The 13,579-nt window shown below is 38.8% G+C and overlaps 1 pseudogene; it reads left to right on the forward strand.

The window, feature by feature from the left end:
• The first annotated feature begins 5,878 nt into the window (after positions 1-5,878).
• Positions 5,879-6,344, forward strand: LOC102833950 (annotated as a pseudogene).
• Positions 6,345-13,579: the final 7,235 nt, after the last annotated feature.

Here is a 13,579-nt window from a genome sequence, read left to right on the forward strand (position 1 = left end):
GACTCAATGGCACCTAACAACAACAACAACTCCTTTGAGCATTGATTGTGGATATAAGCAAACCAAAGTCTAGGATTTGTTTCCTTTATATTCAGGTGCAATTCATACTGCATGATGATCTTCATCAGTATTTTATGTCTTTTTCACCAGTATTTTACGTCCATTTTACTTTTAGCAAGCAAGATTGTGCCATCTGCATATTGCAGGTTGGTAATGAGTCTTCCTCCAATCTTGATGACATGTTCTTCTTCATATAATTCAGCTTCTCTAGTTATTTACTCAGCATACAGATGGAGTGTTTGCTGTTTTTTGTTAGGTGACATCAAGTCGGCTTTGACTCATAGCAACCGCTAGTACAACAGAATAAAATACAGCCTGATGCTGCACCATCCTCACAATTTTTGTCTGCTTGAGCCCATTGCTGTTGCCACTGTGCCGATCCATTTCATTGGGGTCTTCCTCTTTTTCATTGACTCTCCTCTTTACCAATAAAGCATGGTGAAAGGATACAACTCTGACACACATCTTTCCTGATTTTTAAAGCATTTAATATTCCTTTGTTCTGTTCTAATAGTTACCTCTTGTTCTATGTACAGGTTACCCATGGGCACATGGAAGTGTTCTGGATAAACCATTCTTTGTAATGTTATCCATAGTTTGTTATGATCCACACAGTCTAATGTCTTTGCATAGCCAATAAAACACAAGTACACATCTTACTTGTATTCTTTGCTTTCAGCCAAGATCCATCTGACATCAGCAGTGATATACTTATTCCATGTTCTCTTCTGAAACTAGCTTGACTTTCGGGCAGTTCCCTGCTGATGTTCTACTGCAAATGTCTTTTATTTCCGCATTTTAGTGGGTGACATTGTTTTGGACTGGGCACAAATATGGATCTTTTCCAATCTGTTGGTCAAGTAGCTGTCTTCCAAATTTTTTGGCATAGACGAGTGAGCACTTCCGGTGCTGCATTAGTTTGTTGAAACATTTCCCTTTGTATCCATCAATTCCTGGGGCATTGTTTTTTTGCCAATGCTTTCAGTGCTGCTTGGACTTCTTCCTACAACGCCATTGGTTCTTGATCATATGTTATCTCTTGAAATGGCCCAATCATTTCTTTTTGGTACAGTGAGTCCATACATTCTTTCTATTTTTTTTTTTTTATGCTTCCTTTATTATTCAATATCTTGCTCATAGGATTCTCCAATATTGCAACTCGAGGTTTGAATTTTTCTTGAGTTCTTTCACCTTAAGAAATTCTTCTACAATACTCTCTTCTTCCACTTTGTTGTTGTTGTGTGCCATCGAGTCTTTTCCGACCCATAGCGACCCTGTATAGAGTTTCCAAGGAGCTGCTGGTGAGCTTGAACTTCCAACCTTGCAGTTCAAACTGCTTTGCAGTCTGGTGCATTAACCCACAGTGTCACACCAGGACTCTTCCACTTTAGGACCCAACTATTATGGTGATTCGGGCTGCTAATCTCATGGTCAGCAGTTCGAAACTACCAGCTGTTCCGAGGGACCAAGATGAGGCTTTCTGCTTCCTTAAAGATTTACAGCCTCGGAAACCCTGTGCAGGGTCGCTATGAGTCGGAACCGAGTCCATGGCACATAACAACAACAATTATGGTGATTGCCTATGTTCTGACAGCTTGATAACTTCCAACAATATGTTTCAATTACAAGCAAATCAAGCAAAACTGTAAATGAATATTTCATACTTAAAAAGTTTGAAAGTGGGTAAGAGGCTAGGAAAGGTCTATTGTAAACTAGTAATGGTTAGCCTGAGATAATGCAGTGTGTGACACAATCACCCTTGAACTGCATACAGTCATAGCACAAAACTGCTCCTGAATATGTCTGTCTGAACAAGGTTAATAGAAAATTCAAAGGGACAATGCATGTCATTGTATAGCTGTGTGAGGAGCATAAGGTTAATTTTTTTAAAAAAAGATTGTTTCTAACTAAATGCCTGTCATTTAAATTATTAACCTCCAGCACTTTGTTGTTGTTGTTATGTGCCATGGAGTCGGTTTCGACTCATAGTGACCCTGTACAGGGTTTCTGAGGCTGTAAATCTTTACGGGAGCAGAAAGCCTCATCTTTCTCCTGCGGAACAGCCAGCAGTTTTGAACTGCTGATCGTGAGATTAGCAGCCCGATTCATAACCACTATGCTACCAGAGCTCCTTGACATTAACTCGCAACACCACAAGAGGACTCCTTGAAGGGAATGATGGTAGTGGTTATGTGCCATGGAGTTGGTTCTGACTCATATCTCTATGATATGAGACCTGTACAGGGTTTCCGAGGCTGTAAATCCTTAAGGGAGCAGAAAGCTTCATTTTTTGCCTGCGGAACAGCCGGTACTTTCGAACTGCTGACTGTGAGATTATCAGCTCGATTCGCAACCACTACGCTACTTTACTTTTGAATAAATGATGTGAGTGAGATGATTCAACTCTTCATATGCTATCCAAGGATACAGTGTGGACTTTAACATAGGCAAGACCCTTGCACAAAGCATTCAGGAAGGTAATTCAAGCCTGAATTTGGACTGTTATATTCTTTACTTATGTTATCTTGGCTACATGAGCAAGAAGGAGAGCTGCTGGTGCAGTGGTTAAGTATTCAGTTGTTAACCAAAAGTCCATGAAGAATGATGTAGCAACCTGCTTGCCTAAGATTGTTGTTGTTGTTGTTGTTAAGTGCCATCGAGTTGGTTCCGACCCATAGCGGCCCTGTACAGGGTTTCCGAGGGTGTAAATCTTTACGGGAGTAGAAAGCCTCATCTTTCTCCCGTGCCTAAGATTACAGTCAAGAAAATAAATCCTATGAAGCAGTTGTTCTCTGTCCTATTGGGTTTCTGGGAGTAAAAGTCGACTTGATGGCATGCAAAAACAACATATGACCAAGGGATTGTGGCATTTGGGTTATTAGTATAAGTCTCTAACTATTATTTTTGAGTTGTATACTTTTGTTTTTGCTTCAGGCATCTTGGAACTTTGTTGTTAGGTGCTTATATGTTTGTAATTGTTATGTCACCCAGCATTTTATATAATTATAAAATGCTCTTTTATGTCTTTAATATTTTTCAATCTTAAAATCTGCACTGCCTGACATTAGTAGCCATTCCAGCTCTCTTTTAATTGTTATTGCATATTGTTAGAGTCTCTTTTGCCTCCATTTTGGTCTTTTCATTCTTCCTTGTCTTAATGATCTTTTGCTTTCTTCCTGTATGATGTTCTTGATGTCATCTACGACTCTTCTGTTCTTCTGCCATTAGTGTCTAATACATCAAATCTGTTCTTGAGATGATTTCTAAATTCATGTGGGATATGTTCATATTTAGGTTAGTGTGGGGTAGTGAATTATCTAATTTTTCTTCTAGTCATAGTCTTTAACTCCCACCAAACAAAATTTCTGTCCTGCTAGATCTTGGTAAAAGAAGGTGAGAAGATACAGATAGGATGACATGATACAGCTGTGGATGTTAACAGAGTTAACTGTAATGCTAAACAATTGAAACTCTAGAATGGGTATACATTGAACCATCTCAGAAACAGGAGGAGAGCATTTCATTAACATCGAAGAAGAAGAGCCAAGAATGGAGTGTGTCCTCTGGACCCAGCGAACCCTGTGCATTGAACCTCCTTTACCTAAGCTGTGTCACCAGATGATTGGCAGAGGAGCAGCAGTAGCAGAACCAATAGCCAGTGCATGAGGCAAAGCATTGGGCTTCCTACTCCACTTAGCAAATGAAACTGAGTTACATAGGACAGGTGACTCACTTGAGAGTAGGTGCCTCTAGCCATTTAATTGGGGGAACTAGGTTTGCTGACACAATGAATTAAGTTTAGAGCTGTTGGTCTGAGGCTTTTATCATAGTGGAGTATCTTTGAGCATTGATCAGCAGACCCAAAATAACTGTTGCCTGGGCAGACAGAGGTCTCCCTGTGGGTATCGCTGACACAAGAACTATGCCCTGAACATTTCTGCCCATGAATTGTAACCTGTGAACTTCCCTGATAAGCCCCATAACTCTGACTATACGACTGTGGTGTCTGAGTCCTGTGTAGTCATTGCAATAAATTACTGCGCTCTACTGAAAAGTGAGGGCTGTGTGTGGGAGGAATGGAATGGTTGCTGTTACTATTTTTTTTGCAGTTAGGCATCAGGCTGCTAAGCGCAATGCTGGCAGTTCAAAACCTACCAGATGATCTGAGGGAGAAAGATGAGGTTGTCTGCTCTCCTAAAGATTTATAGTTTCAGAAACCCTATATAGGGTCATTGTGAGTTGGAACTGACTTAATTGCAGTGAAGTTTTTGGTTTTGTATTTCCCTTGAAGTTAGTAATGCATGTGTAGTTCATTGTTTATATTGAAAGGATCAGATATTGGATGGCATTACTGTGATTTATGTGCATGTATAGATTATAAAAGGGAGGATATACAAGAAACAGAAAAGACTAGGGAAAGAGAAAATGTATCTGTTCTAATTATAGCAAATATTAGCGGTATGATTTTGGACAAACTATTTCTGCTTTTGTTATACAAATAGATAAATTTGTATAAATTTTATCTATTTTGTTATACAAATAGATACAGTAATAATCTTCCTAACTATTTTATAAAGTTGATGAGAGGATCAAACGTAATAATATAATTATATGAAATTACTTTGCATTTGTATATTGGGTGCATGTCATGGTTATTTAGACTTTCTAGGCATTTGAGCTTTCTTCTTCATAATTATCTTTAAAAAAAAAAAGGACTAATTATAATGGAGTCTTTTTAAATAGTAGAAAAGCTTGAGTTTATGACACTCAAATCTGTATACTTGTAAATAATAATTAACATCTTCATACTGACAGCTTTTATTTTCAATGTTGTTGTTGTATGCCACTGTGTCAGAACGACCATGTATAAAGTTTCCATCAATGGCAGCTGGGTTTCAACTGTTACCATTGTGATTACCAGTCCAGTGCTTACCTATAGTGCCACAACTGGGCTTTCATTTCCCAATAGTGGTAATAAATTCTCTGAAAAGTTTACAAATGTTACCCTATGTTTTAATTTGTTCATTTTCAAAATAGGAATAAATCAGCTTCATTCATTTATTATCAAAGTAAGCTCGTAAGACTTATAAATTGTATTTCAAGTGCTTTTAAATGTTATATATTATCTTGAGAACATGTATTTTGCTAAGCATCAAAAAAATTTTTTTTGCCACTTAAACAGTTTCTCCCTGTTTATTTTAGTGGCATTGATTACATTCTTTATGTTATGCAACCTTTATTGCTACACTTTTCCAAATTATTCCACCATTATTAAAACAGACAAATCGCCCCATAAGCAAAATCTCTTCCTTTCCCCTTCTTCCTACTCCTGGCGATAACTAATAATCTGATATCTATAGATTTGCTTATTTCACATAAGTAATATCGTGATGTCAGACAAAAACCAAGCTCTTTGCTTGCCACAGATGTGAGACCAAGAAAACTCCAAGACAGGCTTTTAGGAGTAGAAAGCAATCAACTTTAATGTTTTCTGCAGAAGGCAAGGAAACAAGGGAATCTCTGCCACCAACTGTCTCCTCAAGTAGGGGAAGTGGAGGTATTTTTTTAAGGCTGTGGTGGTGGTGGTGGTTATGTGCCATGGAGTCGATTCGACTCATAGTGGCCCTGCACAGGGTTTCCGAGGCCGAAATCTTTACGGGAGCAGAAAGCCTCATCTTTCTTTCACGGAACCACTGGTAGTTTTGAACTGCTGACCTTGAGATTAGCAGCCCGACTCGTAACCACTACATTACCAAAGGTCCTTAGCAGTAATAAATTATTATTCACCAAAAATATGAGAACTTGGCTTTTTATGAAGATGGCACCGAAGGTGAAGAAGGAAGCCCTAGCCCCTCCCAAAGCTGAAGAAGCCAAAGCAAAAGCATTGAAAAGCAAGAAGGCAGTGCTGAAAGGCGTCCACGGCCACTCAAAAAAAGAAGATCCACACGCCATCCACCTTCCGGCTGCCCAAGACTCCCTCCGAGGCTTCGGAGGCCGCCCAAATATCCTTGGAAGAGCGCCCCCAGGAGAAAGAAGCTTGCCCACTATGCCATCATCAAGTTCCCTCTGACTCCTGAGCCAGCCATGAAGATTAAAGATAATAACTCACTGTGTTCATTGTGGACGTCAAGGCCAACAAGCACCAGATCAAACAGGCTGTGAAGAAGCACATTGACGTAGCCAAGGTCAACACCTTAATCAGGCCTGAACAGAAGGCCATATATGTTCCACTGGCTCCTGACTATGATGCTTTGGATGTTGCCAACAAAATTGGGATCATCTAAATGGAGTCCAGCTGGCTAATTCTAAATATAAATTTTTTCAATACATTAAAAAAAATGAGAACCTGTCTTAAGGTAAGAATGTTGGTGCAAATCACAGTGTTGAAATGGTTAATACCATGGTTTTTTATGTTCTGTTTCCACCATCAGTAGGCACTTTGATTCTTCATGCTCTGTAGGGCTGTAGTTTCCATCTCTGGGACTAGCACTCTGACTTGCTCTTTCTTTCTTCATTGTCAAGTTTCTGGCTTTACAAAAAGAGACATTTTACAGATGTTCAACTATATTCTTAGTTTTTGATCAGGCTCCTGATTCGAGGGAGAAAGGAAGGGGATATAAGCAGAGAAAAACTGTTGCCTGGGCCTTTTGTACCTATAGCCTGAACTCTAGCAATTGGTGGTGTGCGTCTCATACCTAACATTGCCTAGTGTCTAGTCTAAAATTTTTTCATCTTGAATTCAGAATCTGTGTTGTAATTTTGAAGTTCTAAAAAGTAGCTTTAAATTATTCAAATGAATTTAAGCAGTTAGAGACACAAATTGATTAGTAATTCTGAATAGCATTCTCCAAACCTTTTGAATATATATATTGGCCCTATACAGGGTTTCTGAGGATCAGCTGGTGAGCTTGAACCCCTGACCTTGCATTACAAACCAAACTTGCCACTCAGCTTATTAACTCACACTGCCACACCAGGACTCCATATTATATTATATTATATTATACACATTATATATACATTCGTATATGGTGGTATACAATTTAACATTTATATTTATGTACTTTTCAAAGGGTTGTTGTTGTTGTTAGGTGCCATCAAGTCGGTACCGACCCATAGCAACCTTATGCGCAGCAGAATGAAACACTGCCCGGTCCTGGGCCAATCTGACTATTGTTAACATGCTTGAGTCCATCAATGGCATAGTTGGTTTCTATAAGCCAAAGCTCTTCTAGTGAGGAATTGCATGCTGGGAATAATAAAAAGTCTCTAAATTCCTGGTCTGGGGCTCTCACCCAGGATGGGCTAACTTTGGGTTTCTACCCACTTTGGGTGGATAAGTAAAAAAATTGGCAAAACAAAAAGCAAGGGACTTGAAATGGGTACTTAATTAGCCTAGCCTTTATAGGAAGGAGAAGATGAACAGAGGAGTGAGGCAATGAGCAGGTATAATGGTGGCAGTGGTAGTCAAAAACAGGGGTGGCCAATGGACTTAACAGCACCTCATACTTGGGCAAATGATGACACACCTAATAGTTGATCAAATTTCTCCCTAGAAATACAGATCAATCTTTGTAGTCCAAACCTACTCATTGGGTTTATGGATGGGATCTCGGAAGTCAACAATGGAGACATAACTAGTTAATTCCATATCTGTGGTGCTTCCTTTCCTAAATTTTACACAATAATAAGTTCCCTCATTTGATAAAGTTGTCTACAGTGTTTGGGTTGAAAAGTTCAGATTATTGGTCATGGAGATGTCATCTACTAGGACTATGTCATTTTGGCTTGTGTCCTTAAAAATGTGAAACATTTTCTTAACTTTATCTGTTTATTTTTACTGATGGATGTGTCTTATTAGATGGAAGGTACTGGCAAAGTGGGTAAGTGTAAACGAACTGCTGATTGTGATAACAAGTGGTTTGTTTACCTTTTTGGCATTAGGTGCCAATGGTGGGGACTTTGATGTAGAATGAAGTGGTGGTACCAGGATAGACAGTAAATAGCTGGTCTTTGCATCAGTTAAATTTTGATCAACATACTGGGATTGTTATTGTTGTTGTTAGGTGCCATTGAGTCAGTACCGACTCATAGAGACCTTATGCACAGCAGAACAAAACACTGCCCGATCCTGGGCCAACCTCACAATTGTTGTCAGGCTTGAGCCCATTGATTCTGCCACTTTGCCAATCCATCTTGCTAGGGGTCTTCCTCTTTTTCTCTGAGCCTCCACCTTATCAAACATGATATTCTTTTCCAGTGACTGGTTCCTCCTGACAATATGTCCGAAGTATGAGAGATAAAGTTTGGCCATCCTGGCCTCCAAGGAGCACTCCGGCTGCACTTCTTCTGAAATGGATCTATTAGTTCTTTTGGCAACCACGGCACTTTCAATATTCTCCTCAAACACCATAACTCAAAAGCATCAATTCTTCTATGGTTTTCCTTATTCACTGTCCAGCTTTTGCATGCATATGAGGTTATTGAAAATACCATGGCTTGGGCCGGTCGCACCTTAGTCCTCAAGCTGACATCTTTGCTCTTCAACACTTTAAAAAGGTCTTGTGCAGCACATTTGCCTAATGCAATATGTCGCTTGATTTCTTGACTACTGCTTCCATGAGTGTTGATGGTTGATCCAAGGAGAATGCAGTTTTTGACAACTTCAATCTTTTCTCCATTGATAAGAATGTTGTTTATTGGTCCAGTGGTAGTTCTAACTTAGTTCATACTGGGGTAGTTCTAACTTATTTTCTAAAATAATTGAAAAGGAGGAAAGAAAAGGAAAGTTTAGTATCATTTCTTAAATACATAAACTGTTGACAATATTTTTCTAGTTTATTTTTCAGGATGTGGTTTGTTTTTTCAGTCAACTGGTGTCTCCAGGAATTGTGCATACCTTACTTATATCTTGCTTTATTTTGGTCACAAAAGCACTACCATTATCCTTTTGAATAGACAGGGGGAGCCCATACCTTATGAGCTCTTTTGAGAGGGTCTTTGACCTTTCTGAAGCTATTTTACTTCTATAAGGACAGACTTCTACTCACCTAGTATAGATATCTTTGAATACCAGGAGGCTGAATTTTCCATGGACTTTGGGTATAACTGTGAAGCCAACCTGTCAGTCTTCTCCTAGTTTCAGTTCCCTATTTGAACCCCCTCACGCCTTCCTTCAATGTTGTTGTTAAGTACCGTCGAGTCAGTTCTGACTCATAGCGACCCTGTATAGGGTTTCCAAGGAGCTACTGGTAAGTTTGAACTGCCAACCTTGTCTGTCATTCACAGTCCAGTGCTGATCCAAAGCGTCACATCAGAAGTCCTCCTTTTATAGACGGGCTTATTTTGGATTGTTGTTAAGACAGCACATATTGTTAAGACAATACGTACTTCGGACATATTGGTGTTAAGACATAGTGATGTGTTAGACGATTCCTGCAAAATTTGTCCTAGTGACATATTTATAGAGCAGAGGTAAATGTCTTTTTATAATGTGACATATTTATAGAGCAGAGGAATGTTTTTTATAATGAGTATTCTTGTGGAAGGCTGTGATCACTTCAATTATTAGTGATTTGGGAAGGAGATTATCCCCTTGGATTTGTGAATCCACCCTTCGTCTGTTGTTTGCTATTCTTCCATTTCACCTGGTAGGTTTCTAAATCCCTAGTCAACTGCTCTCTCAAGATCTTCAGGGGAGTATTTGGGTGTGAGCATTTCTAGCCCTAGAGTGGTGGTTAGGGCCAGGGTGTGCAAGGATGGGAGTGGGGATGCTGGCTTGGTACTTTTGTTTGCAGCTTTTGTGGTGTTTTTCTTGTGGTCTGGGCAATGCATGAGAGCTACCATAGCCAGTTCCTGGATGGCCTCCAATAGTTGTAAATTTTCTTGAGACCTGCTTTATTTTCTGTTGAGCTGCTGTGAGTAGTCCCCTCTCCTTCCAAGTCGTCCAGTGTACACACAAGACAGAAAATACTATTTACTCTTCTTGCAGATTTTAACAGACTTTTCTTTGTCTAGGAGGATGGCCCTGATTGAGGCAATTAGTTTTGTCATCTGTGCCAAATTGCATGAGCATAGTGCTGCTGCTTCAAGTGTCTCTGTTACTGTTAGCACTGCATATCCCACTTGACACTCTTCATGATCCACTAAGCGGTTATCATCAATAAATGTTACAAGGTCTGGGTTCTCAAGTGTATTGTAGATGAGATCAGGTTTGCTGGAGCACATTGTTTCAATGACCTTTAGACAGTCATGGAGAAGACCCCTTTCTGTTGACAGCAGGAGAGTGGCAGAGGTAAGAATGGAGACTCTTTGAAGTCTGATGTTTGGGTTATCGAGATGGGTGGCCTGATACTTTCCCATCCTTCTTACAGTTAGCCCATGCTCACCTTTCTGCTCCAATAGGCAGTGTACAGTGTGGGGTACATATTGTGGTGGGTGATCCCAAAGAAAACTTCTCAGCTTCTTGCAAGACTTTACAATGAACTGCTACTGCTCTCAGGCAGGCTGGCCATCCAACTGTTTGGAAAAGTAAGCTACAGATTTTTTGGAGGCTCCCCAAGTTTGAGTGTCCAAGGTCCTGCTCTTATGCACAACAGGTAAAAGACTTTCTTAAGTCAAATGGTACTATAGCAGGGTTATCATCAGCTTATCATTGATCTCATTAAAGGCTTTTTGGCATTCTGAGGTTCATTGGGGGGCCCTTTTCCTCCCCCTTTAAAACCTTGTAAAGAGTTTTTACCACCAGCCCCAAATTGGGTACCCACCTTGTAAAACTTGGCCATCTTGAGAAATCCCCTTAATTGTCTCCAAAACCTTGGATTTCGAACCCAGACAATAATCTCTTGATGATCTGGTACCAAATATGAAATAGCAACTCGTCTGATATATGCTGCAACATGGATGAACCTTGAAAACATTATGCTGAGTGAAATAAATTAGTTGCAAAAGACAAATGTTTTATGGTTGATGTAGGCAGATTTAGACTATAGTCAGTATTTGTCCTTCGCAAACTAATGTAGTTTGCTCAGCATTATATTCCATTGCCATTGGGCCAATTCCAACTCAGTGACTGTATGGGATAGAGGAAAACTGCCGATAGGTTTTCAGGGCTGACATTTTTATAAAGCAGAATGCCACATCTTTCTTCTGTAGAGTAACTGATGATTGGAACTGTGAGTCTTTTGGCTAGCAGCTGAGCACTTACTTGTTGCATCATCAGAGTTTCTTCCATGAATTGAAATCAACTTGACAGCAAGGGATTTGGTTTGGGTTGTTGTTATTCCTTATGAGTTGGTTTCAACTCATAGCAACCATGTGCACAACAGAACAAAACACTGCCTGGTCCTGAGCCAACTTCACAATCATTAGTACGCTTGACTCCATTGCTGCTGCCACTGTGCAAATTCATCTAGTTGGGGGTCTACCTCTTTCTATATTCTGGAATAGTTTGTGTAAGATTGGTGTCAGCTCTTTGGGAAATTCACCAATAAAACCATTTGGTCTGGACTTTTTGGGTTGGGAGTTTTTTTGATGACCTAATCAATTTCTTCTTTTGTTATGGGTCTGTTCAAATTTTCTACTTCACTCTGTGTTAGTTTAGGTAGGTTGTGGTTTTCTAAAAATGTATCTGTTTCCTCTAGATGTTCAAAATTGTTGAAGTGTAACTCTTCATAGTATTCGGTTTCTGTTGGTTCTGTTGTGATGTCACCCATATTGTTTCTTATGCGTGTTATTTGTATCTTCTCTCTCTTTTCTTTTGTTGGTTTTGCCAATGGTTTATCGATATTATTAATCCTTTTAAAGGACCAACTTCTTGTCTTGATTCTTTCTGTTGTTTTTATTTTTCTTATTTCATTTACCTGTTATAATCTTTATTATTTCTTTCTTCTAGTGACTGTAGTTTACTTTATTGAACTTTTTCTAATTGTTGGAACTGTTGTGTTAATGTGTTGCTTTTGGTTCTTTCTTCTTTTTGGATGTGTGCGTTTATTGCTGTAAATTGCCCTCTCAGCATTGCCTTTGCTGTATCCCAAAGGTTTTGGTATGTTGTGTTTTCATTCTCATTTATTTATAGGAATTTTAAATTTTCATTTTTTATTTGTTCTATCACACAGTAGCTTTTAAGCAGGGTTTTATTCAGTTTCATTGTATTTGATTTTATTTCCTTGATGTATCTATTGTTGATTTTAAATTTTATAGCACTGCTATCTTAAAAGATGCTTTGTAGTAGTTTGATGTGTTTTTTTTTTTACTGAAACTTGCTTTGTGGCCTAACACATGTTCTCTCTGGAGAATGTTTCATGTGCACTGGAAAAAATTATGTATTGTGCTGTTGTTGGGTTGAATGCTTTGTACAAATCTATGAGGTCAAGTTGTTTAGTTCCTCTGTGTCTTTGTTGTTTCTTTCTGTTTTTAAAAAGTGGTGTATTAAAATCTCCAACTATTATTATAGAACAGTTGTCTATTTCTTCCTTCTTGTTCTATTAGGGTTTGATGTATGTATTTTAGGCTCTTTCATTGGGACCATCAATATTTATTATGGTTATGTACTCTTGTACAATTGACTTTTAATTATGAGATAATGTCCTTCTTTGTCTTTTATGCTGGTTTTCCCCTTAAATTTTATTTTATCAGATATTAATATTGCCACTCCTGCTTGTTTTCTATTGCAATTGGATTGATATATTTTTTCCATCCTTTAATTTTAAGTTTATTTTCATCTTTGTGTTTAAGTTTTGTCTCTTGTAAGGATCCTGTTTTCTTATCCATTCTGCTACTCTCTGTTGCTTAACTGAGGCATCTAATCCATTGATGTTCAGTGTAATATTGACAAGTATGAATTAATTGCAGTCATTTTACTGTTTGCTTTTTTGTAGAGCTGCTGGGTTTTTTTTTGTTTGTTTGTTTGTTTGTTTCTTTTTTTTTTTTGTAACCCTGTTGTTTTCCTGTGCAGTTCATTTTTGAGCTTTTTTGTGTCAATTTCTTCGTAGTTTTAATGTTTATAAAATCTTCGTGAATTTACCTTTTCTTAATTTGATGTGAGGATGTAGTAAGTAAGGTTGCTCGGTACTTTATTAATTTCTTCCCCACTTTAAAACATGTTTTATCCTGAAATCTACCTGACCTCCTCACCACCTGGAATTCTGTAACCATACGCTGCCCTTCATTCACTTTGTTGTTTTCCTGATTATAGCCCGACACCTCAGATTCCCATCTTCAGTCTTGTAGTTTTGTTCTACTCTGCACACATCCATGGTGGTAGTGGTTATATGCTGTGGAGTCACATAGAGACTCATAGAGACCCTGTACAGGGTTTCCGAGGCTGTAAATCTTTATGGGTACAGAAAGCCTCATCTTTCTCCTGCAGAGCATCTGGTAGTTTTGAACTGCTGACCTTGTGGTTTGCAGCTCTATTCATAACCACTATGCTACCAGAGCTCTGCACATTTCCATATCTGGTCTGAATTCTGGGTCATGTTGCCATGTATGTCATTCTCTGGTTGTTGTCTGCTTTTGT

Source organism: Chrysochloris asiatica, unplaced genomic scaffold, assembly GCF_000296735.1.
Source record: "Chrysochloris asiatica unplaced genomic scaffold, ChrAsi1.0 scaffold00011, whole genome shotgun sequence".
NCBI lineage: Eukaryota > Metazoa > Chordata > Mammalia > Afrosoricida > Chrysochloridae > Chrysochloris > Chrysochloris asiatica.